At 40.8% G+C, this 27,459-nt stretch overlaps 1 protein-coding gene and 1 pseudogene across 2 annotated transcripts in view; both read right to left on the reverse strand.

Moving 5' to 3' along the window:
* The window catches only part of SPPL3 (signal peptide peptidase like 3), a 139,752-nt gene that overhangs the window by 63,550 nt on the left and 48,743 nt on the right, over positions 1 to 27,459 (reverse strand). The gene's annotated exons all lie outside the window — the stretch shown is intronic.
* Positions 4,284 to 19,707, reverse strand: LOC129049355 (ADP-ribosylation factor 1-like; annotated as a pseudogene).

Below are 27,459 nucleotides of genomic sequence, written 5' to 3' on the forward strand. Positions count from 1 at the left end.
AAGATTTTTCCAAACTATGTTTTCCTCTATATAGGGGGGCCACAAACACCCAAACAAAAATTATCTGAACTTCTTTATATAATAAACATGAGAAATACCCTTAACAGGGAAGTAATTCTTTAAAAACTACCCAAGAAGCCAGACAAAACTTATTTGAAAGGCCTATGAGACCAAGAAATATAACTGCTGCTATAATAACAGGAACAATAATAATAATAATAGCTAATACTTTGGGGGCTCTTACTGCGTTGCTAGACATTGTACAAGCTGTTTACATTTTCCTCATTTCATCTTTTCAACATCTCCCTGAGGAACATACTTCCACTATCAGCTCTAGAGATGAGGATACTGAAGCAGAGAGATGAACTAATTTGTCCAAGGTCAAACAGCTGCACAGCTTCAAGGAAGAACAACTAGCATTCCCACCCAGGCAGCTTGGTTCTAGATCCAGAGGTCATGCTTTAAACCATTTTACAACACTCCCTAGCTCAACCTGGCTTGTGCCCCTCCAGCCTCAGCTGGGATCATTAAGTTGTATCATGAATCAAAACGCAACCTCCAAGAGCTAATGGTAAACACCATACATGGACCATTTTCCAGACTGGCCCATAAAAACAAGTCCCAAATAATTTTTTTTTTTTTTTTTTTTTTTGAGACAAGTCTCACTCTGTTGCCCAGGCTGGAGTGCAGTGGTGCCATCTTGGCTCACTGCATCCTCCGCCTCCCGGGTTCAAGTGATTCTCCTGCCTCAGCCTCCCGAGGAGCTGGGACTACAGGTGTACACCACCACACCTAGCTAATTTTTGTATTTTTAGTAGAGATGGGGTTTTGCCATGTTGGCCAGGCTGGTTTCCAACTCCTGACCTCAAGTGATCTGCCCGCCTCAGCCTCCCAAAGTGTTGGGATTATAGGCATGAGCCACCACGTCTGGCCTAAGTCTCAAATAATTTAAAAGGACTGATATTATACAAAATATGCTCTCCAACTACAGTTTAAATTAGAAATCACCCAAAGGAAAATCTGTGAAAATCCCCAAATATGTGGAAATTAAATACACTTCTAAATAACCCATGGGTCAAATAAGAGATCATATGGAAAATTAGAAAATATCTTGAACTGAATGAGGATGAAAACAAAACATATCAAAATATGTGGAAGGCAGCTAAAGCAATGTTTATAGAGGCAAATCTACAGCATTAAGTGATCATACTGGAAAATAAAAAAAAGGTTCAAAAATCAATGATCTAAGTTTTTGCCTTAAAAAAAAAAACTAGAAAAAAAAGAGCAAATTAAACTCAAAGCAAACAGAAGGAAGGAAGTAATACAGAGCAGAAATCAATGAGACTGAAAACTACAAAATTCCTTTCTGCAGAAATCAATTGGCTAGTTCCAAAATTTGTATGAAAGCAAAGGAAGTAGAATAGCTAAAACAATTTTGGGGAAAAAAAGTTGGAGGATTCACATTAACTGATTTAAACACTTCCTATAAAACTACAGTATTTATAGTGTTAATTGGTGAGGAATACACATACTGTTCAATGGAACACAGATTCCAGAAATTCACAAATTTATAACCAATGAATTTCTAACAAAAGTGCCAAGAGGAAAGGAAGTCTTTTTTGTGTTAGAGATGGAGTCTTGCTCTGTTGCCTAGGCTGGGCTGCAGTGGTGTGATCACAGCTCACTACAGCTTCGAACTCCTGGGCTCAAGAGATCCTCTGCCTCAGCCTCCCGAGTTGCTGGGACTACAGGTGTGTGCTACCACTTCCGGCTGAGTTTTTTATTTTTATTTTTTGTACAGATGGGGGTCTCCCTATGTTGCCCAGGCTGGTCTTGAGCTCCTGGGCTCAAGTGATCCTCCTGCCTCAAGCCTTCCAAAGTTGTGGGATTAGAGGCATGAGTTATTGGGACCAGACTAGGAACAGTCTTTTCAACAAATAGTGTTTGAACAACTGGATGTAAATATGCAAAACAAACAAAAAGCCTCACACGGTATGCAAAAACAGATCATAAGCTTAAATGTGAAACTGAAATCCATAAAGCTTCTAGAAGAAAACAGAAAAATCTTTGTGACATTGGGTTAGGTTAAAAATTTCTTAAAACACAAAACAGATCATAAAAGAAAATTTGATAGGTCAGACCTTATCAAAATAAACACTGCTCTTTGGCTGGGTAGGGTAGCTCACGCCTGTAATCCCAGCACTTTGGGAGGCCACGGCAGGCGGATCACTTAAGGTCAGGAGTTTGAGACCAGCCTGGCAGACGTGGTGAAACCCTGTCTCTACTAAAAATACAAAAATTAGCCCGGCATGGTGGCATATACCTGCAGTCCCAGCTACTCTGGAGGCTGAGGCAGGGGAATCGCTTGGACCTAGGAGGCAGGGGTTGCAGTGAGCTGAGATTGCACCACTGTACTCCAGCCTGGGTGACAGAGGGAGACTCTGTCTCAAAAAAGAAAAAACAAAACAAAACTGCTCTTTGAAAGACACTGGTCAAGAAAATGAAAACACAAGACATAGACCAGGAGAAAATTCTGCAAAATACATATCAAATAAAGAACTGAGGCTGGGTGTGGTGGCTCACGTCTGCAATCCCAGTACTTTGGGAGGCCGAGGTGGGCGGATCACCTGTGGTCGGGAGTTTGAGCCAGCCTGGCCACCATGGTAAAACCCTGTTTCTACTAAAAATATAAAAATGAGCCAGCTGTGGTGGCAGGCATCTGTAATCTCAGCTTCTTGGGAGGCTGAGGCAGGAGAATCGCTTGAATGCGCGAGATGGAGGTTGCAGTGAGCTGAGATCGCACCACTGCACTCCAGGCTGGGTGACAAGAGCAAAACTCCATCTCAAAAAAAAAAAAAGAAAAGTAAATTTCACTGTTCACAAACTACACCTTTAAAAATCTGACTTTAGTATCCCAGTCAAAAGACAGTTAAGATGGTGGCTGGTACTGCGCTGAAACTCATGGTAGCTGTGAGAAGTTATCTGGTCTTAGATATATTATTTGGAAGATGTATCTACAGGATTTCCTGATAGATTGAACACAGAGCATGAGTGAAAAAGAAGCCAAAGATGACTACTACCAAGCAACTGGGAGAATGAAACACCATCAGCTGAAATGAGAGGACTACAGATGGAATAAGGGAGAGGAGAGGAGAGGAGAGGGGAGGGGAGGGGAGGGGAGGGGAAGGGAGAGGGGAGGGGAGGGGAAGGGAGAGGGGAGGGGAGGGGAAGGGAGAGGAGAGGGGAGGAGAGGGGGGAGTGGAGGGGGGAAGGAGGGAGGGGGAAGGGGGGAAGGAGGGAGGGGGAAGGAGGGAGAGGGAGGGGGAGGGGAGGGGGCAGGGAGGGGGCAGGGGAGGGGGAGGAGGAGAGGAAGGGGAGAGGAAGGGGCGGGGGAGGGGGAGAGGAAGGGGAGAGGTGGAGCGGGGGGTGGGGGAGAGAGAGAGAGAGAATGTGTACATGCATATGTTGGGGAGGGCAAGGGTGATGAAGAATTCAGTCCTAAGCTTCCAGTCTGGTATAAAACAGAGATAATCCCATTACTTATCTCATAGTTTGGTTTTGTTGTTTCATTTTGGGTAAAGATCACTGCATTCCTTCATTTCAGTTAGAAGTCCTATCAGGCCGACTTTGTTGTGACCCTAGAAGGAAGCCCAGCCATCATTTAGTTCTGCTTACTGTAGCTTGATGGATGTGATGGTTAATTTTATGTATCAGTTTGACTGAGCTAAGGGATGCCCAGCTACATGGTTATACATTATTTCTGTTTACTGCCTATTTCTGTGTGTGAGAGTGTTTCTGGAGGGGATCAGGACTGAAGTGGGAACTGAGTTCAGCAGATGATCCTCTCCAGTGTGGGAGGGCATCATCCAATCCACCAAGGGTCTGAACAGAACAAAAAGGTGGAGGAAGGGCAAATTCACTCTCTCTCTCCTTGAGGTGAAACATTCATCTTCTGTCCTTAGACATTCCCACTCTTGATTCCTGGACTTTCAGACTCAGATCAGGAGTTACACCATTGGCTCTCCTGGCTCTCAGGCCTTTGGACTTAGACTCAGTTTCACCACTGGCTTTCCTGGTTCTTTAGCTTGCAGATGGTGGTGCTTCACAGCCTCCATCTCTGCCCCAGCCAATTCCTATATAAATCTCTTCTTACATACACATCGTATATACCCTGTTGGTTCTGTTTCTCTGGAGAACCCTAATACAATGGGTCCTCCAGCACTCACCCGAAATTAAGCATGTTTCCTTTTACAAAAGGTAAAAATGTTCACTCTTCATAATCAGGTCCCATTCAAACTCTTCTAAAATAAATTTCTCCAAAATTCTATTTCTATATTTCACTTTGCATGCTCACTGTTTATGCCACTGTTTATGTGAAGCAGGGGTTAGGATACCTTGGGAATTCATGTCTCAGCCACTTGTATCTCTGATACAGCTTTCCCTTCCTACTGTGGAGTTTATCATTTCCACTAATAGGTGTGTGCTTAATAAAAACAAAACATGAATTGCTTCTCTTCTCCCATCTCTTTAAGCCATCTGTTCCCCTGTAGTTCTGTAGTTCCTTATCCTTTTTGCAGAGGCTCTCCATTTTCTCCTTTACACTGTCATTTTAATCTGGGAGTTGAGAGAAAGAATCTGATAACTGCCACCCCCTCACCCCATTACCACCAAAAAAGCCACTGCGAATTCCCACTGAAAGCCTTTTGTTCTAAAGGGAGAGCCAGTCCTGTTCCTACTGCAATACTGTCACCTAGAAACCAAAATTCTCAGCTGACATAACATTTCAGGGCTAATCTAATTCCTAAGAAACTACTCAGCACAGTTCAAAACATAAAAAACCAGCTGCAGCTCTTGCCTCTTTATCACCAATCTGAAATCTCAAACTGTAAATTCATAACAGCAATTGTATCTGCTTAGTTTTATTGAGCTTTTCCTATGTGTGGGGTACTGTGCTAAATAAGTGCTTTAACTAAATCAGCTCATTTAATACTCAAAATAACCCCGTGACAAAATTTTCATTATTATTACTCATAAAAACAGGACACCTTAGAGATAAGCAAGAAGTAACATTTAGACCATGTACCACAGAGTATGACATTTAATTAATCCCCCAAGAATTATGAGATTGGTTTTGCCTTATATTATTATTTTCTGACTCTAATATTAAAAAAGAGAAAGAAAAATACAGGTGTGCCACCTCTTAAAGAAAATGAGCTATTTGGGGCTGGGCACAGTGGCTCACACCTGTAATCCCAGCACTTTGGGAGGCCAAGGTGGGCGGATCACCTAAGGTCGGGAGTTCAAGACAAGCCTGACCAACATGAAGAAACCCCATCTCCACTAAAAATACAAAAAATTAGCCAGATGTAGTGGCGCATGCCTGTAATCCCAGCTACTTGGGAGGCTGAGGCAGGAGAATCGCTTGAACCCGGAGGTTGCAGTGAGCTGAGATCACGCCACTGCACTCCAGCCTGGGGAACAAGAACGAAACTACGTCTCAAAAAAAAAAAAAAAAAAATAGCTATTTGGAGAAAGTGAAATTCTTTTTATTTTACTTGGAAATCCTTATATCCAAGGAAGAAACCCAAGGTTGCCCTCACAGCAGGTCCAAAGCTCACTATACCATATAGGAGGCCTGTTTCCATACTGTAGTTTAATATTAGAGATTTGAGTTGCACAGGAAGACTCTTTAAAAACAGCCAGTGTGTTAGACAAATGTTTTACTGAACACTTCCAAAGTATAAGAGACTATTTTAGGTACCACATCAGCACTATGGGGATCTGGTGATAACTCACTGCTTCTGAGTCAAGATTACAATCTAAGTAATAAGATGTGCATAAAATAACTTTAAATGCACTACAAAGAAATCTAAATTTCAATAAAGGAACATAAGCGCTATAGGAGTTCAGAGGAAGAAGAGATTGCTTCCATCAGAGAAGGTCAAATTAGCCCCTTCTGAAGAGGTAAAATTAGAATTATTCTTGAAGAATAAGTAGGATCTGAAAATGTGAGATCCATTAGGGAGAATAAGATTCAAAAGCAAAGGGTACAATAAGAATGATGGCATAATGACAAAGAAGTGTGGGGCATGTGTTAAGTACTTAGAGCTTTCTTGGAGCATGGGTACCAGAAAGGGAATAGAGGAAAACAGGGTTGGCCAAAGAGGTTAAATGTGACTGTGGCAGGCCTTAAAAAGGAGACAGCCTCGATAGGAAACTAATATAATATTCTAGGAAGAATGTCTGAATCAAGGCAGATACCAGAAACATTTTAACAAATAGGATGGAGAGCATTTGGGAATGACTTAGTATGAGGAGCAAGAGACATGTAGGAATGAAGCTGGGTAAATGAGAAGATGGTAGTAGGTTAATAAAAACATGAAACAAGCCAGGCGCAGTGGCTCATGCCTATAATTGCAGCCCTCTGGGAAGCTGAAGTGGGAGGATCACTTGAGGCCAGGAGTTGGAGACCAGCCTGGGCAACATAGTGAGACTCCATCTCTTCAAAAAAAAAAAAAAAAAGAAAAAGAAAAAAAAAGGAAAAAGAGAAAGAAAGGAGGAAAAACAGATGCATACAAGTAGGGAGAAAAAAGGAGAGTTGTTGAGTTTTAAAGTGTGTGTGTGTGTGTGTGTGTTAAGTTTCAAGTGACACAGGAATATTTAAGTGGTGAGATCCATTTTTAATTTATATAACTGAAGTGGGCTGTAAATGTGGGGCTACAGCTGAAAACTGAGATCTCATCTTGACATATACACATGAAGCTGACTGTGAGTCTGCGCAGTACTGACCTTTGAGAATAAGCATGCATACAGGGTGACACATTTTCACATGTGCTCTACTTTAATCCTTATGAAGCAACCTTGTGAGAGAAATATTATGTCTTGAAATTATAGTATTTGGCCTGTAAGTTCTTCCTAGCCAACGAGTTCACAGTTAGAACCAGTTTTATGTTAACCACATCTGCTGAATACAGAAAAAAGGAAACCACCACAGATGGAATTTTAAGTCTTCAGTTTATAACAATCGAGATAGAATGAGAATCTTTCAGTTCATTTTTACTCCTTGTAGCTGCCTGACCCTTCAACACAATCATGTGCTAACCAGTTCCAAGCCAACTATGCCCCTGGTTAACAAGTGGGCAATGGAGTGGTGAAATGTGATCAGAGGTCCATGAAGTCTTTTTGGTTGTCTCTAACAGGGGTTGGAGTGGGCTGTAAGTAGGGGTGGTTGGTGGGGACTCTGCCCTCTGAAGTACCCTTTGAGAGACTGCCCAGAAGAGAGACAGGCCATGAACAGCTTCCCCGTAAATACCTTCATATTCGGGAGGTGGGAAGCAGAGGAGAACCATGGATGTTGCCAACCAAGGAGATGTTAGAAATCTTTGCTAAAACAAATGAAGGCATTTCCTCTCCCCTGTCGCCATACTCCTTCTGCAATCTTACACTCATTCTCCTTTTCTTTCATAGTGAACAGAGATCAGCTGTGCTATTTTCACCATTAGTATGAAAACCAGTAAATGAAGGTCCTATACTACTCTAGTTTAACCAGAGCTAAAAATAACCTTTTGTTTCCCTTTCTGTACTCTTTTCATTAACAATAATAAAACAAGTGTTCACAACTGTGTGCACATAGTAGGTAAAATATGCCAAAACTATACAATAATTAATCTTTCAAATCGTCACATGGAATCTGATACATCTTATAAAAACTAACCCTCCAACTAATAACTGAAACATACATTTCTGAACTATTAATACTTTAGAGATGGAAGAAAAACAGTACAAATCTATTTTATGGGGTGAAAAATGAGGTTCAGGCAGCTTAGTTTGTTGTAACATTCTTGCCTCATTTTGAAACTCTTCGATGTTAATCACCTTGGTATTATATTACCTCTCTGCATACATCTTATTTGTCCTGTCAGACCACAGTCTCCTGGAAAACAGGGACCCTGTTCCAACTTCCTTTTAATGATGTCTAACAATATGCTCCACAGATCGACAGTGCATACTAAATGTCTGTAAAATCAGTTATCACTCAGAAGGGAAGGCAGAAGAAAGCTCTTAGCCAAATAACATATCATTCTAAACTCAGAGTGAAAAATTCATTTTATTTTTGAAACCACACCTACCCTTAACCATCCTCATGATTTATGAAATATTCTCTAAGCATGTAGCCCTTGCTAAACAATAGTTCTTTCGTTATCTCTCCTTCAAGAAATCTAGGCAAGCTTATTCGTTAGTCATAGATGTTATACATACAGTTACAGATGATCAAGAATTCTGACAATGAAGTCTAAGATCTGTCCTCTGACCCACTGTTGCTGTCACTCTTACGACAAAATGAAGGAAGTTTAACATTTTATAGTCAGAAAAATCTTGAGAAAATGTTTTACTGGTTTCATTTCCTTGATTGAAAAACTCTTCTCCCTCTTAAAAGATCTCTTCTATGTTGATAGTATCTTGAAAAACAGTATCCTTACACCTTGATGTAAAAAGCTTAACGTAAAGACAGAAATCTGTGTGGTCTCTCCAAGTCAGTATTACAGAATTCTGGCACTACATATACAAGACCCTGCTATTTTAGGATCACAAGAAACAGCTAGCCTGGGAAAATGAGAGAGAGGTGAACCATTCCTAACATCTTAACAGACACTTCAAGCAACCACTTGTTCTGCAAATACCACAGGCCCCTTGAGAATCCTTAGATTTGGTTGGTAACTTAAATTCTGGCAACTTCCCTTGCAACAGAACTGTTCTATCTGAAATGGGCATTAGCAACAGAAAACTATGTAACCATATCACATTCTCCTTTGTACTTTTTATGGAATTCAAATGAATTCACATTTCAAAATTGAAGTAAGGTAGCATTTACAACAAATCCAAGCAGATCCATGTGCCATCATTTCTGTAACTTTGGAGTGTGCACCACATTGTCTGTAAAGCTGGCCACCAAGAATGCCTCTCATCTCTGCATACATCTGCTACTCTTCCCACCAAGAAGGGGAGTCTATTTCCCCTCCCCTTGAATCTGGGCTATCCTTGCAACTTTCTCCAACCAAAAGACTGCTACAGAAAGCAAGCTGTGCCAGTTTTAGGCCTACATTGAAAAGAGATCTAGCAGGCTCCACTTTTGCTTTCTTGGCACCTGAAGCTGGCATGCAAGGAAGTCCAGGCTCTCCTGTTGGAAAGAGGCCACACAGAGAAAGAAGCCCAGCAGAAGACAACTACGTGAGAGAGGTTGTGGGGAGGAGCACTTAGACACATCAACCAAAAGCCAGTACCAAGGCTCTAAGCATGTGAATGAGACCATCCTGAATCCTTCAGTGCTGGTAGAGTCTGGCAGACACCACACGGGACAGACACAAACCATCCCAACTGAGCCCTGCCCAAATGCAGATCCGAAGAATCATGAGCAAATGTAACATTTCTGGAAGGACAAAACTTTAAAATGGTAAACAGATTAGTGGCTGCCAGGGGCTAGGGACCGGAGTGAGAATGGAGGGTTAGCACCAGGAAGGTGCGGGATACGCTTACAAAAGGGCAACCCAAGGGATACTTTCAGTGTTAGTTCCATTCACTATCTTGACTGTGGTGGTGCATACAGAAACACAGGCAGGTGTTAAAACTGTACACGCCTTAATATGCACACGTGTGTGTGCACACGTGCATATACGAGCGCAAGTAACCAGGGGTATCTGAATAAGATAAATGGGTTGTATCAATGCCAATATCCTGGTTGTGTTGTTAAGAGTTTTACAAAATGCTGCCCATTGGGAGAAACCAGGTAAAGAGCACATGAGATCTCTCTGCATTGTTTTTTTTTTTTAAATAACTGCATGTGAATCTATAATTATGTCAATAAAAATTTCAAAATGGTGACATTAAGCTACTAGGTTTTGCAGTAGTCTGTTTTACAGCAATAGATAATAGATAACTGATACAGGGCAGTAATATTTTAATGTAACTTGTTAGCTCAGATTTATAAGACTAACTGGCTGTATATCTGATGTTAATAAGTACTAGCTATATTATTAATATGGTTTTATTTTTGCCTAGTTTATCTGCATTTGACCAAACAGTTCTCAATCACAAGCAATAATTGTCCCTTCAACTGGCTAGAGAGAAATGTGAAGAGACAAAAGGCAGATATGATAAAGGTTAATATTGTCAAAGAGGTACTTTCCTCACATTTTAACAACTCTGAAATTGGAGCGCATTTTATAACTGGCAGCATTTTTTTATTGGTGGTACAAAAATAATGTTAAATCAATAGTCTTCAATTAGCTGAAATACATGATAGTTCTTCCTGAATCCAAATTGGTATTTAGCTGCATTTGAAGGCATTAAAGATTTTTTAATTTTCTATAATGCTTTTTAGCACTGTATTTGTACTTACTCTTTACATCATACAACAACCTTCCATTTATTATCAGAAGGGAATGCAATTCCCGTAAGTCAATAGATAACTTCAACTACCACAATTTACTAGGCAATTAAAAATACCGACCTAAAAAGGAAAAATCAAAAACTACAACATGGCAGAGACTGCAAACTTCCTTCCAACATTTATTCTCTCCCTCTTTTTTGGTAAAATAATCCTGATTTTTAAAATAATACATTTCCAACCTTTCCTGCAGCTGTTACATATACACACACACACATGACTAGTGCCTAAATTCTGACAATATCAAAATGGTATAGTCTCTACTATCCAGGTGTGTTGGTGGGCGCCTGTAATCCCAGTTACTGGGAGGCTGAGGCAGGAGAGTCACTTGAACCCAGGAGGCAGAGGTTGCAGTGAGCCAAGATCACATCACTGCACTCCAGACTGGGTGACTGAGCAAGACTTCGTCTCAAAAAATAAAATAAAAATAAAAATAAATAAAACTCAGACACAGTGATTATAAACACAGCCCACACTTACTACTTAAAACAAAGGAACTGTCTTAAACAAAGCTATAAAATACTTTATCAAAACAAGGAAGAATAAAAGGACGTAGACATATAAAGGATCCTTACGAAAGGCTAGAAAAAGAATTGGTCTCCTGAAAGATGGACTATCTGAATTCGGTAGGTTATCAGATACAGGCTCAAGTGCAATGAATGCGTATTTATTTTTTCCTTATCAGCTCTACAGGAGAGGTGTGACTCTGTAGTAGACCCTTGTTGGATAGTTCTCCAGCATACTTTCTTCCTTCCTCTCCTAGGAGAACCCTGATTTGGACTGTACTCACTCCCAGCTCCAGCTTATCCCAAACTGCGACCAAAAACAAGCACACAGCCAAGGCAGATCAATCAGGGCCAAGAAGATGTGATTCGGGGACTTCCATTTAAGCCTCCTGGGAACGCTGTCCTAGTCAGTGTGGAGGATCAAGTCTTGGCTGAAGCCAGATTTACCTGGATTTTTCAGTTACTCTATTGGAAAAACTTCTTTATCACTTAAGCCATTTGGACTCTCTGTTCTGTTATTTGCATCCAAACATTCAACAGATAAAATTTTTAGAGTAATCAAGGACCCTATGTGAAGTCAGAATTAGAGGTATTGCCAAGGTACCTATTGGTATCTATAATAGTTACCATTCCAAGAGAGTAGTCAGACTCAAAAAACCTCATGAGCTTTCCTGAACTCATCTTAAATTTAAGTCTTTTTCTTTAAATAACCAAAGGTGGGAAGTAGCATACTAAAATTCCTAACTCTGCAGCTAAATGATTTTTTCAGTATGTATGTACATGTGACAACACATTTTTTCACTGGACTAGTCAACAACTACATTAAGAAACAATAAGATACAGACTGTAAAACAGTGCAGTCACTTCGGAAAACAGTTCAGCTCCTCAAATTGTTAAACACAGAATTACTATATGACCCAACAATCCCACTCCTAGGTATACAGTCAAGAGAACTGAAAACACACGCACATATATACAAAAAAAATGAACACAAATGTTCAAAGCAGCAGTACTCATGACAACTCAAAGGCAGAAATAACCCAGATGTCCACCGAGAAATAAACAAATTGTGCTATATCCGTGCAATGGAATATTTTGGGCCATAAAAAGGAGTAAAATTTGGCCTAGCGTGGTGGCTCATGCCTGTAAACCAGACACTTTGGGAGGCCGAGGCGGGTGGATCACGAGGTCAGGAGTTCAAGACCAGCCTGGCCAAGATGGTGGAACCCCGTCTCTACTAAAAATACAAAAATTATCCGGGCTTGGTCGCAGCGCCTGTAATCCCAGCTACTTGGAAGGCTGAAGCAGGAGAACTGCTTGAACTGGGGGGGTTGAAGGTTGCAGTGAGCTGAGATCACACCACTGTACTCCAGCCTGAGCGACAGAGTGAGACTCTGTCTCAAAAAAAAAAAAAAAAAACAGTAAAATACTAATACTTGCTTGACATGGATGAACCCTAAAAACATGAAAGCTAAGTGAAAGAAGTCAGACACAAAAGGCCATATATATTGGATGATTCTATTTATATGAAATGTCCAGAATAGGCAAGGAGATTAATAGTTACTTAGGGCTGGGGTGGGAAAAAAGGGGAACGGAAAATGAATGTTCATGTGTACGGGTTTCTCTTTGACGGGGATAAAAATTAGTGATGATGATTGCACAACTAAAAACCAGAATTGTGGCCAGACGCGGTGGCAGCACTTTGGGAGCCTGAGGCAGGTGGATCGCTTGAGCTCAGGAGTTCAAGACCAGCCTGGGCAATATGGAAAAACCCCATCTCTACAAAAAATACAAAAATAGCTGGGTGTGGTGGTGCGCACCTGTAGACCCAAGCTACTTGGGGGGCTGAGGCAGAAGGATGGCTTGAGCCTGGGAGGCGGAGGTTGCAGTGAGGCGAGATTGTGCCACTACACCCCAGTCTGGGCAACAGAGTGAGACCCGGTCTGAAAAAATGAAATAAAAATAAAAACATCGCTTCAACCCAGGGGGTTGCAGTGAGCCAAGATTGTGCCACTGCCCTCCAGATTGGGCAAAAGAGTGAGACTCCATTTCATTCATTCATTCATTCATTCATTAATAAATAACCATAGAATTCTATATTATGAAGGGATGAATTTTACGGTCCATGAAAAACTTACTAAAAAAAGAAACAGGCCAGGCGCAGTGGCTCATGCCTATAATACCAGCACTTTGGGAAGCTGAGACAGGTGGATCACCTGAGGTCAGGAGTTCGAGACCAGCCTGACCAACATGGAGAAACCCCGTCTCTATTAAAAATACAAAATTAGCCAGGTGTGGTGGTGCATGCCTGTAATCCCAGCTACTCCGGAGGCTGAGGCAGGAGAATCGCTTGAACCCGGGAGGCGGAGACTGCGGTGAGCCATGGTCATGGCACTGAACTCCAGCCTGGGCAACGAGAACGAAACTCCATCTCAAAAAAAAAAAAAAAAGAAACAATGAGATATACAATACTTTGAACTATTAAAATCTTTATTATTCTTCAGTTTTCTTTGCTAGTGTACTTTTAAGTTAAAAAAATAGTTTTATATACATATATGCACAAAACATCTGGATGTCTCCCCGTCCCAACTCAGTTTCTCATTACAGAGTCCTGGAACCTTCATGTTATGGGAGTATGAGAAACAAAAGGCCAAACTATAATTATTTTTTGTAAAAGGGTGGAAAGAGAAATTGCCTCTGTTTGTTCATTCATCTGAATTACGTTAAATTACTTGACTGTGTAAGTCAGAAGTTCTGGAATATGAAACAAAATGTATTAATTGGGCAAGTCCCAGTCTGTGCTTTATACAATTAGCCCAATGTTACAAAAACAAGTATCCCTTGTTATCCAAATCTATTCAGTTTCTGAGTTTGGAAAGTGAAAGGTCAAACACAGAGTGGCAACTGGGTTTCCTTTGGTCAGAGAGGCTCAAAATCTGACAAGCTAGCAATTACTTCTTTCTTCAAAGCAAAATAAGCATCAATATAACATAGCTTTCTGCTTTTACCACTAATCAATAGCCCGAGTCACAGGATTACTGGCTTGTATATTTAAGTGTGCACCTGTACTATTAGGCATTTAAGGCAAAATTCGACACTAAACTATTATATCTAAAACGTCCATCATGCCCCAATATTTCTTGATATCTGGAATAGTAAATTTGAGGATCTGCAGGCTGAATTTTTTTAGATCACCAATACATACTGTGTACAGTATTCCAGATAGAAAATAAATGGTTTAAAATTGTGACGGCAAGAAGGGCTCAAAATCTGAAATTGTGGCCCAGAATCACACATAGAAAGTTGGCATTTTTTAGGTAGATAAGAAGAGGGAACACAGTTATAAACATCCCGTGAAGGTGTACTTGATTCATAAAAGTAATAATAGCAACGAGCACCACAAAGTTAAAGACATCTACAAACAATTATTAGAAACTTGTTCCTCGACCTAAGATAACGGCAGAACATTACACTATACACTAAGAGGCTACAGATAATGGAGATGAGTTTACTCATAGGTTATAATATGTTCCCCAAAAAAATGGTCCTGAAGAAATTATTTTTCAATAATAGTAGAAAAGGAAAAATTAGTCCATTTGGGCTGCTATAAGAAAATACCTTAGACTGGGTAATTATAAACAACAGAAATGTGTTTCTTCCAGCTCTAGAGACAGGGAAGTCCAAGATGCAGGTGCCAGTAGATTCTGTGTCTGGTGAGGACTCACGCTGCTTCATTGATGGCAGCTTCTCGGTGGGTCCTCACGTGGTGGAATGGGCTAACAAGAACTTTTAGGCCTCTTTCATAAGGGCACTAATCCCATTAACGAGGGATGTGCCCTCATCACTTAATCACTTACCAAAAGGCCCCCATCTCTTAACACCACCACACTGGAGATTAGGTTTCAACATACGAATTGGGTGGGTGGAGGGAGGGGACACATTCAGACCACAGCACACAGTATTGAAAACAGAGGCCTTAACATTCATGGTTAATAGAAAAAAACGCCATTTTTAAAATGCAGAAGGACCTGCTGATCAGTGACTTAGAAACTGGAGGAGGCACTACACATAGAAAACAACTTCAACTATGCATTCTGCACTATTTCTAGGTTCAAATATATTAAATTACAGCCCCAAACTAGTAGACTCAGTTACTTAGCATATCCCCAGGAGTGCAGCTACAAGAGGACCTCTGTGCCTATGCTTCATTCGACAGTGTTCACAGTGAATGGATCACAGTTCCACTACATGTCTGGGTTCACGGGTAGGAGGTATACATACACAAGTTATAACATAGAGTGACATTTCTATAGATTCACATTAGATAAAAAGTACATGTTTGGCTGGGCGTGGTGGCTCATGCCTGTAATCCCAGCACTTTGGGAGGCCAAGGCGGGCAGATCACGAGGTCAGGAGATCGAGACCATCCTGGCTAACATGGTGAAACCCCATCTCTACTAAAAATACAAAAAATTAGCAGGGCGTGGTGGCGGGCACCTTTAGTCCCAGCTACTCAGGAGGCTGAGGCAGGAGAATCGCTTGAACCCAAGAGGCAGAGGTTGCAGTGAGCTGAGATTGCACCACTGCACTCCAGCCTGGATGAGAAGAGCGAAACTCTGTCAAAAAAAAAAAAAAAAAAAAAAAAGTACATGTTTGCTATCCCCATTCTGTCTTAGAAAACACAATTACCTGTTACATCTATTCTTGATACAATCTTTTGTGATTTAAGACTTGCCTATAATCACCGTCTCCTTCACTTCTCTCCTTGACCCATTCATATCTACTCTACTGAGAATGTGCTTATCAAGATTATGAGTGACCCTCAAAGCCAATATTCCTGCTGTTATTCAACTTAACCTCTCCGTAGCATCTGACAGTCCCTCCTTCTTGAAATTTTCAGCTTTTGGTTTCTCCGACACCACCAACTACTGGTTTCCTCCCACCTCACTAGCTGTTCCTGCTCAGTCACATCTGCCAGATCCTTTCTCCTAGAGTTCCCAGGGCACTAGGTGTCCTCCTCTTCCCAGTGTACACAATTTCCCTAGTGATCTTAGAAAGTTCAACAGTTTCAAAACATTTGTTCTCAGGCCAGGCGGGGTGGCTCATGCCTGTAATTCCAGCACTTTGGGTGGCTGAGGTGGGTGGATCACTTGAGGTCAGGAGTTTGAGACCAGCCTAGCCAACATGGTGAAACCCTGTCCTGTCTCTACCAAACATACAAAAATTAGCCAAGCATGGTGGTGCGCACCTATAACCCCAGCTACCTGGGAGGCTGAAGCAGAAGAATTGCTTGAACCCAAGAGGCGGAGGTTGCAGCAAGCCAGGGTTGCGCCACTGCACTCAAGTCTGGGCAACGAAGCGAGATTCCTCCCAAAAATATAAAATAAAATAAAATAAAATAAATTAAACTAAACTAAACTAAAATAACACAAAACAAAACAAAACATTTGTTCTCTGCTGCTTAATCATAAACCTACACCTGTAGCCCTGGCTTCTTCCTGGAATGCCAGTCATATATTTGATTGCAAATTTGATATCTCCAATTGGCTAATAGGTATCTTAAACTTAAAATCGACAAAATAGAACTCTTGATTTTTCTCAAAAACCTGCTTTCCCCCCAGTTTTCACTGTTTCAGTAAAGGCACCACCCACCCTAGCATTAATGGCAAAATCTACAGCACAAGTAAATGAACCATACCTCCAAAACATAGCCCAAACCCTTCCACTTCTCTTTCTCTGTTATTAGCACCCTAATTCAAGTTACTACCAACTACACTACTGCAATAGTCTCCTAACTAGTCTTACTCCCATTCTCCTTCGCTCAACACACACACAACCAATTCTTTATGCGTGAAGTGCATTACCGTGCCTGTTTAAAATCCTCTAATAGCCTCCCATCATGCTGATAAAACCCAAGCTCCTGTCTACCTATCTGATCTTAATCTTACCCTTCTTTCCCAACTGCCCGACCCCCACACCCCTTCTTTCCCGACTGCCCGACCCCCACACCCCACACACATGGCTGAGTGCCCTTTGACTTCTCAATACAAACACTGTGTCAGTTTCGCTGGTCTTCTTTCTGCTTTTTAATACCCAACTCATTCCCACTTTAGGACTATTCCCTCTGCTTAGAATGTGCTTCCTATGATCTTTTTATGGCTGGGTTTTTTTTTTTTTTTTTTTTTAAAGCAAAAGACAAAAACCAACCACCAAAATGGATCTCAACAGAGTTCTAAAGCCAAGGGCGTGCCCAGCTCTCACAACACAGCGACTCCCAGAGGCCAAGGGCCCACGGGCCTACATCCCCCCTCAGCACCGAACAGTGAGTTGACTTTTCTTTTTACAATTAAAAAAAAAAAAAAAAAAGCTGACTAATATTGCACAGGAGTAACAGAAACTGTCTAATTGGAAACAGAAACTATTTACATTGAATAAAAAGCCTGGCTGCAGGCTGCATGTGCCACATTTACAGCACAGCGTGATGCACACGGTGACCGAACCATGGAGGCAGCTTCTGCACTCACACCGGAGCCACGTGTTTGCCACGAGAGTAAAGCAGAGGACGAGAGGAGTGAGAGGGAGGGGTGTCGCATTCACTTCTGGTTCCGGAGCGGACTAGACAGCCAGCCCAGTCCTTGATATAGCCCATCGCCACTGGTGGCACAGGTGGCCTGAATGTACCAGTTCGTGTGGCAAAGGGAGTGCAGCCCCAGCTTGTCTGTGGTCCCTGCTGCATTCACGGCGTTGCAGAGGTCCTGCTTGTTGGCAAACCCCAGGAGGACAGCATCCCAGAGCTCGTCCTCGGCCAGCATCCTCATGAACTCCTCACAGTCCTCAATCATACGCCCTCTGTCAGTGCTGTCCACTACGAAAATCAGGCCTGTGTGTTCTGGAAGTAGTGGCACCACAGAGGCCGGATCTTGTCCGGGCCGCCCACGCCCCACACAGTGAAGCGAATATTCTTGTACTCCATGGTTTCCACGTTGAAGCCTATGGTGGGAATGGTGGTCACCATCTCCCCCAGCTTAAGCTTGTACTGGACTGTGGTCTTCCCTGCAGCATCCAGGCCCACCATGAGGATGCACATTTCTTTTCTGTCAAAAAGGCCCTTGAAGAGGTTGGCAAAGACGCTATGTTCCCCACGCTTGTGGACAGGTGGAAGGATGCTGGGAGGGGTACCTCAGTGGCTGCTGCTCCGAGCCAGGTACTGGTTTTGCTCCCACCAGGGCTGGCTCTTTCTTGTTCTTCAGACAGCAACTTAAATGTCACCTTCTCAGACAGGCATTTTCTGCCTACCTAATTTCAGAGCCACCCCAATTACTATTTTAATTGCTTAGAATCCATTATCTATCTATCTATCTATATTTTTTTTTGAGGCACAGTCTTGCTCCGACGCCCGGGCTAGAGTGTGGTGGCGCAATCTTGCTCACTGCAAGCCTCCACCTCCTGGGTTCAAGCGATTCTTATGCCTTAGCCCCCAGGTAGCTGGGACCACAGGTGCATGCCACCATGCCCAGCTAATTTTTGTATTTTTAGTAGGGATGGGATTTCACTATGTTGGCCAGGCTGGTCTCACAGTCCTGTCATTATTGATATTTTCCTTAGGGTTAGCTCTGTGAGAGCAAGGGCCTTGATGCTTCATTCACTGTTAGAACAGTGCCTGGCACATACATAACAAGAGCTCAGTAAATATTTTAAGTGACTGAATAACTGAAAAGTAGGGACATTCCAAGCGTATCGATAAAATAATTTTCTAACTTCATAAATTCATTTCAAACACATGCGCAGTAATGACATATTTGTTTAGCATGGCAATTTTATCAAAGATATATGCTGGGCTCTTTAAATAGATTTTCAATTATATTAAAAGCAAGGGAATCTTATAGTTTTAAATTGACAAAATAATCGACAGTGTCTGGTTTACTTGCATAGCTGCTAGTATTTCCATTTAAAATAGTTACCTTAGAATTTTAAAGCCTGAGCATGTTTTATTCTATAAAAGCTATGGAGAGTAAAACGGTAAGCTACGGTTGATCTGCTTACTTAGTGTATGCTATCTAACAGTGGAAAGAGAAGTCTCAAAATTGGAGTTTTAAAAACTTGCAACAAATTAGATAAAATTTTTTAAGAATAACAAAGCTCTCAAGAAAAATCACTTTTTTAAAATAAAAAAATGGCTTGTGGCAAGCTGGCAAAATGGAATAGAAGTGGTCATGTTTTGGGCATTTAGTTGGGCCATTTATAAAGTTTCTGAACTGGTTTCACGGACATTCTTGGGACAGATTCCGTATTTTTGTTTGCCAGATAGAGGGCAGGAAGAAAACGCCCAACAGAGTTCATGTGGGTGGCAGCGCGGAGGTTTCTTTCAGGCCCTCAACTGCGTGTTTATATTGTGCCAGCAAACTCTGTGGTTAAGCTTGTGCAGTAATTAAGTAGTATGTTTATTATAACTAAATCTCAACAGACTTTTCTAAGATTTCCCCTCAGGCTCAGGGAGAAGTAAAATAGGATTCTGACTTATAAACCCAGATAAATGAAGTTCTATGTTACTGAATACCTGCACCAATAGCCTCAAACTTCATTATGCATAAAACCAAACATAACGAAAAGAGAAAAATAAATTCAAACAAAATAAACCAGAAGAAAGGAGATGTAACATCAATTTCAACACTAATTAGAGAGGGAAAAAAAGAGAAGAATTTAGCGTCTCTTTGGGGATAGTGGAAATATGAATTCAGGTTTTATTTATTTATTTATTTATTTATTTATTTATTTATTCATTAAGACAGGGTCTCACTCTGTCACCCAGGCTGGAGTGCAGTGGTGTGATCTTGGCTTACTGCAACCTCTGCCTCCTGGGTTCAAGCAATTCTCCAGCCTCAGCCTCCCAAGGAGCTGGGACCACAGGTGTGTGCCACCACACCTGGCTAATTTTTGTATCTTTTGTAGAGACAATGTTTCACTATGTTGCCCAGGCTGGTCTAGAACTCCTGAGCTCAAAGCGATCTGCCTGCCTTGGCCTCCCGAAGTGCTGGGATTACAGGCGTGAGTCACCACGTCTGGCCTTATTTTTTATTTTTTTAAGTAGAGGCGGGTCTCATTCTGTTGCCCAGACAGTTTGAAACTCCTGAGCTCAAGTGATCCTCCCACCTTGGCTTCCAAAAGTGCTAGGATTACAGGTGTGAGCCACCACACCTGGCCTTGGTTTAAAGTAACCACTGAACTGCCTTTGAATCTAGTAAAAAGAGAGCTAATATTTATAATTAATATTCCACACCAGAGAACTGTCTTTCTGTTCTCCTGTACCTGAGTACCATAATCACCCTGGGTCTGTCCCCTGGCTTTCAAAATGCCACATTGAATCTGAACTGTGCTCATTTTAACTACCGAGATAAAGGAGATAATCACAAGTTTGGGGAGAGAGTGATTTTTATAAGTGGCTGAATGTCTGGTGACAGAAAAAGGGAAGTAAGGCATTACATAAAACTTAAAACAAAATCTAGTTTTGTTCATCACACTGGTGTGAGATAAGGTGGTGGTGGTGCATGTGCACAAGTAAGAGCAGATTCTGACCTGCACTACTTACCAGCTTCTGATGAACTCAGCAGCCGAATCTATTAAAGGGAGAGGAAATTCACTAGCACTGCCCTGACAGAATCTCAAGGTTGCTCTAGTTTGCACTATAAGCAAAGTTGTACTTGCAGTGTTGTTCTCCAACAGCCACTTTCTAATGTACCAGGATCGGGATATATCTCAAGGAGTCAAGAAAGGCCAAACCGCAGCTGTAAGATCGCACTGAGGACTACAGGGACACCATGGGTCTAGAGTTATTCTCACAATCACAGAACTAAGCCCTCAAGTTAAAGTGCTTGAACCTGGCAGGGAGCCCAAGCAGGGGAGAATACCAAAACTGCTATTTCTTGTCCAATCTAGTGACTGAGAATAGTGGTATCATTAACACAATGGCAAGGGTTTGCTTTAACTAACTTACTTGCCCCCCCACACCCCAGAAAGTGCTAGTCTGACAAACAAGTATTATTTTAGAATTGCTGTATTATTTTAGTCATCTGCATATTTTCCATCGACTTATAAATTAATCTATATATTTAACATAAGCCATATTGACAATTTTCATAACTACTAATTGTTCCATTTCTCAAAAATCACAATTAAATCCAAAAGGTTACAAAGGGAAAGGTTAGATTTCTCAAAGGTGCTTTAAATTACTGCTCTTTTACCATAACTCATTATATCTAATGTGTAAGAAAACAGTAAGGGAAAAAATGCCTTAAAATTTTGTGCATAAATTACTTTTTATCACTTTAGTGTAATAACACTAATGATCAGTGAGCAAGCTACAGGTGATTTGTGTAACATTCAATTTTGGTTTTTTTTTTTTTTGGCCATCTTTCAAGACCCAGGATGTAATACAAACTTGATTACTATGTAAATATCCATCTCTACAAAAAATTTAAAAATTAGCTGGGCATGGTGGCACATGTCTACATTCTTAGACATGCTCCAGGAGGCTGAGATGGGAGGGCTGCGTGAGCCCAGGAATTTAAGGCTGCAGTGAGCTATAGTCAACGCCCCTGCATTCCAGACTGAGCAACAGAGATCCTCTCTCTAAAACCAGAGGAAGAAAACGAAAAACAAAAGAAAACAATAATAATAAATAGTAAAACTAAACCTAAACTTTACCTGATACTCTCTTTCCCTCTAACAAAGTTACTCGAGATGGGCTCAACTCTAACAAGCATCTGAATCAGTACTCTAAAGATAAAAAATAATTTCGGGTAATCGATACCAACTTCTACAAAGTTGTAGCCAACTGGCAACACAATCTCTGAAGGTAGTCTATTGTTTAAGTAGATACGAATAGATTAATGAGCCACCACAGAGGCAAGTGAAATAGGATGCTCTGCCCACACTAGCAATGGCTTAAGGTTACCAATATATAGCAAATACAGGTAAAATGTAGACATGTTGAGAAGATTTCCTTTGAATTTTACTTAGAAAATCCAAATAGCTCTAAAAAACATCAATATATACTCTGTACAAAGTGATTTTTGCACATGGCATCTGAAAATATGTCCAAGAAAATTTCTAGCTTCTATCAGGCATGCTAGTTAGCTATGAGGAAGCTTGACTAGTGCACAATGCATGTAGTCTTTACCTTTTGGGACCAGGAAAATCCTATTTATCTGAGACTCCTGAAAACCACTCTGGGTTACAGGTTCTGGATCTTCTCACACATACCCTCTCCCTACAATTCTCATGTCCTCAGGCCTTACCACTTCTTTGTGACAGCTGCTGCTTTATAAAGACATAATTCTAGTGTGAAGTATTTCTACTGGAAAATCTGGGATTGACAGGATGTTGACAAGGACTCAGTAAAAATAACCATTCCTAACAGAGTATGTAGATACAAACAGGCAGTCACTGGTCAGAAGCTTTCCTCAGCTGAGTCACCCGGCAATGGAAAACCCCAAGTTTGCACCTGAGAGGCTCTGAAATACTACCCTCTGGAGTGCAAATATAAAACACATTAGGCTTGGAGAAACTGTTCTAAAGCAACTTGTTGGACCAGCTAGATTTAGAAATATAATGGATGGTTGGTAAAAGGTAACTCTAGGGGCTGCCAAGAGAACTCAGTTCCAAAAACCCTTCCCATAAAATTAGGCTTTCCAGAGACACACATCTTAGATGTTCCAGAGGTTTATGAGTCCTCTCTGCTGCCCCTTTCAAATCTAAATACTTACTCAAAGTCTCTAGACCCATCTGTTAAGGCCAAAGGAAATCTTCTCAACATGTCTACACCATAGAAGTTTATGCCGCATTGTAAGGAAGTCTAAAAGGCCAAATGAATGCACAGCTACTTGGGAGGCTGAGGTGGGAGGATTGCTTGAGCCCAAGAGTTCAAGACCAGCCTGGACAACATAGTGAGACCAGCCTTTAAAAAAAACAAAAACAAAAGCCAAATGCTGCTATTCTGGATTTCATACTACGAAAAAGAATGAAAGAATGTTAGTTTTTTGACAGTGGATGTTAGGGTTTCTCAAACACTTTCCCTTTTTAAATATGAGTAACATCCTATATTAGTTTCCTACTGCTGCTGTAGAAATTACCACAAATACTGACTTTACACAAGCTTATTCTCATAGTTGCGGAGGTCATGAATCTGAAATCGGTTTTATAGGGCTGGTTCCCTGTGAGGGCTCTGAGGAAAGAATGTGTCCTTGCCTTTTTCATCTTCTAGAGGACCATCTGCATTCCTTGGCTTACATTCCCTTCATCGATCACTACAACCTCTTGTTTCCATCGTCAAATCTGCTACCACTCACTCTGGTGTGCTCACCTCTTCCAAGGACCTGTGTGATTATATGGGGCTAGATAATCCAGGAGGATTATATATCCAGATAATCCAGGATAATCTCCTCATCTCAAAATTCTTAATTTGATACATCTACAAAGTCTCCTTTCCTATAATCATAGGTTCTAGAATTCTAGAGATTAGGACACGGACATCTTTTAGGGGTCATTATTCAGCCTACCACACAATTACCAGATTTAAAATTCTATGAAGTACACTTACCTACAGTATCTCATTTAGATACTTACAAGGTGTTATCATTCCTAATGAATGAGAACGCGGGTCTAGAAACTTCATTGCTTAGCCACAGTGATATAGTCAAAAAACTAGAACTCAAACTAGAGCACATGGCCCTAGAGACCATGTAGCAGCAGCATACACCACTTCTCCACCGGGCTGCCTGTAAATCGCTGGCCTTTGGCCTCTCATTTTCTTATACAGCTTTTTTTTTAAATCATACTCATAGTCCAAACTGCAATCTACCAAAAAAAGTAGCCCACATCAGAGATTCCTCAAATGTTCTCAGGTCATGGCTCCCTTAAAATCTCAGTCATTTTTTTTGCGGCATACCTGATGCCAAAAGAAATGCTGTTCAGTCGAAGCAGTATTTGTGTCCTAACAGCTCAGGAGCTTCTGGGCACTCCATCACTTCTCAAATCTTAGAATCAGATGGGACACTGCCACTCTCGTTTCCTGTTTCACATTCTTTTTTGTTTTTTTTTGAGACAGGGTTTCACTCTGTCACCCAGGCAGGAGTGCAGTGGCGCAAACACGACTGACTGGAGCCTTGACCTCCCCGGCTCAGGTGATACTCCCAGCTCATCCTCCTGAGTAGCTGGGACTACAGGTGAGTGCTACCACACCTGGCTAATTTTTGCATTTTTTGTAGAGACAGGGTTTCGCCACGTTGCCTAGGCTGGACTTGAACTCCTGGGCTCAAGCGACCTGCCCGCCTCAGCCTCCCAAAGTGCTGGGATTATAGGCGTGAGCCACCATACCTGGCCCGTTTCACACTGATTTTCAAACAGTACTGCTTTTATTTCACAGCAATGGCCAAAATCCCAGCTTTGCAAAGATATGGCACCATCAAAAGGAATTTAGTGATTTAATGCTGAATTGTGAACTACCTTAAGCTATTAGTTTGTATGATATCTAACAGATGTCATTGTGTTTCACTGAAGGTTAAAAATACTCTGCGATACCCACGTGAGTTTGAACCTGCAGGCCTGCGCTCCTCACATTACTGCTTGTACACTCCTGTTCTGACAAAAGTGTGCTCTCTGTTATGCAAAGTGCATAGCTGAAGCTCCAGATAATGGGCTCAGACAAATAATTTAGGAAACTCCCAGTTTGTCATCGTACATATTTACATGCCAATTTGACATTTTCTATTAAAGATATATATCTTTATTATATTTATATATTCATATATATTTATATATACATATTATATATATGAAATATACATTTCATATAATATATACATACATATTATATATGAAATATATATTTCATATAATATATACATACATATTATATATGAAATATATATTTCATATAATATGTATATATACATACATATTATATATATGAATATATATTTCATATAATATATACATATATATGAATATATATTTCATATATTATATACATATTATATATGAATATATATTTCATATATTATATACATATTATATATGAATATATATTTCATATAATATATACATATTATATATGAATATATATTTCATATAATATATACATATTATATATGAATATATATTTCATATAATATATACATATTATATATGAATATATATTTCATATAATATATACATATTATATATATTTTTTAAGACGGATTTTCACTCTTGTCGCCCAGGCTGGAGTGCAATGGTGCATTCTCGGCTTACTGCAACCTCCACCTCTTGGGTTCAAGAGATTCTCCTGCCTCAGCCTCCCGAGTAGCTGGGATTACAGGCACCTGCCACCATGCCTGGCTAATTTCTTTGTATTTTTAGTACAGACAGGGTTTGACTGTATTGGCCAGGCTGGTCTTGAACTCCTGACCTCAGGTGATCCGCCCGCCTCAGCCTCCCAAAGTGCTGGGATTACAGGCATGAGCCACCACGCCCGGCCTAAAGATATATTCTTTACCATCATCTTATCTGCTCATCCACTTTTTTTCCTAAGGCAAGCAAATGAAGGAAAATGTGTATGGTAAATATTTGATTTCTAAGTCTACAGAACTATATTACATCTACAAGCAGAGAATTCCTGTTAGACAAATAAAGTACACTGACATTTTTATCTGCCCAAAGGAATTGCACTTACTCATTCAAATGTCACATGGACAAACATCTGACACCAAACATAAAATTTTTTCCTTAGTAACTTCTAAAAATGTACACAATAGTAGCAAAACAAGAAGCTGTAACAAACCATCGTATTCCTAATTCTTTTGATATAAATTTTAGACTAAGAAGAAGATATGATGCGCACCAAAGCACATGGAAAGGAAGTTTCAGCATTTGTTCAAAATGATTAAATTCATGGATCTTCTAGACCAGTGGTTCTCAAAGCTGATGGTGTATCCAAATCACCTGGAGGATTTGTTAAAACACAGATCGCTGTGCCTACCCCAGAGTTTCTGGTTCAGCAGATCTGGGGCAGAGTCAAGCATTCATAAATTTCTAAAAAGTTCCCAGGCAATACAGATGCTACTACTAGTCCAAAGACCATACCTTAAAAATCAGTTTTAGATAAAATTCACATTTTCACAGCAATTCAGAAAAAATACTGAATATATTATGAAAGCAAGTGAGATGAATTTTTATTTGGAATAGCAAAAAACAACAACAACAAAACCCAACCCCCAAAACCACCGCATGAAAACGAACACCACCACCACCACACACATGCACACACACGCACGCACACACACACACACACACACACACACACACACACACACGCACACACACACGGGGGAAAAAAAGGCCAGAGGGAGAAGAAAACCCCACAGTGACAGTTCCCCAAACAGGATAAACCTAGCTACTCAAAGTGAATTACTCATGACTGTGCAAGTTATCAATGTACCCTTTATTGGCGGCTCTTCAAGGAGTAAATGTGAGAACACATGTGGCAGCCTCCTGTGAGGTGGGTAGAGGAAACTGACCCAAGGAAATCAGAAAAGCCAAGGGTTTACCATGAAGCACCTAAAAAATTCTCCACATTAGTGGGAGGTAAACATGGTCCACCCCTAAACAATTTTAGAATGCTGAAGAAACTAAGTTTTGGTGACGTGTCGAATTATACTCTAGTAGTCTGATGTTAAGTAAATCTAGTCCTGCCAACATACAATGGAGAAGTAAGCAAGCCGACAGCACGGGTTTTTTTCTTTTTCTTTTCTTTTTAAGTCATGGCAGCTATGTGCTGTGTGACCACCTTCCTTTTGTAACAGCTACACCTATAAATCACTAAAACAATAATTGATGGGCAAGAGCCTGAGGTGCTATCAAAGCCAAATACGTGTTAAATTATATATTCTGTATATTTTATTAAGGCAAGAAACCATTTTAATAATACTAAAAAGATTTTCAAAAAGACTCAAGCAAAAATGACTGTCAATTGGGTCTAAAATTCAGTCAGCCTGAATGCCCCAAAGTCTAAGGAAGCATCATGAAGTTACAAACCTTTCCAAAGGTCAACAACAAGAAGCTAACTTCCTATTATTCCTACTCCTTTTAAATAACAGTCATTACCAAGTGTTTCCAAAGCGGGGCATTTGTTTTGTTATGATCAAAACCTGCTTAACTGAGGAAAAAGTGCAATGAGAATATTCTTATATTTATGACATTCAAGATCACTATTTGGACCTCAGAACACGTCAGGATTTTTGGAGCACCTGCATATAACTGTCTCATGATGACCCTCCACAAGGGGCAGGGAAGGGGCAGGGGAGGGGCAGGGGAGGGGCAGGGGAGGGCAGGGAAGGGGCAGGGAAGGGGCAGGGAAGGGGCAGGGAAGGAAGAAGCATGCAGGGCTTTCCTGACCCTACTTCTAGTGTGTAGGAAAGAGGAGAGGGAACTCAGTATCCCTCCAGCCACCGTTTCTTCTCCTTGTATGGACGGATC

The sequence above is a fragment of the Pongo abelii genome, chromosome 10 (genome assembly GCF_028885655.2).
Source record: "Pongo abelii isolate AG06213 chromosome 10, NHGRI_mPonAbe1-v2.0_pri, whole genome shotgun sequence".
Taxonomy (NCBI): domain Eukaryota; kingdom Metazoa; phylum Chordata; class Mammalia; order Primates; family Hominidae; genus Pongo; species Pongo abelii.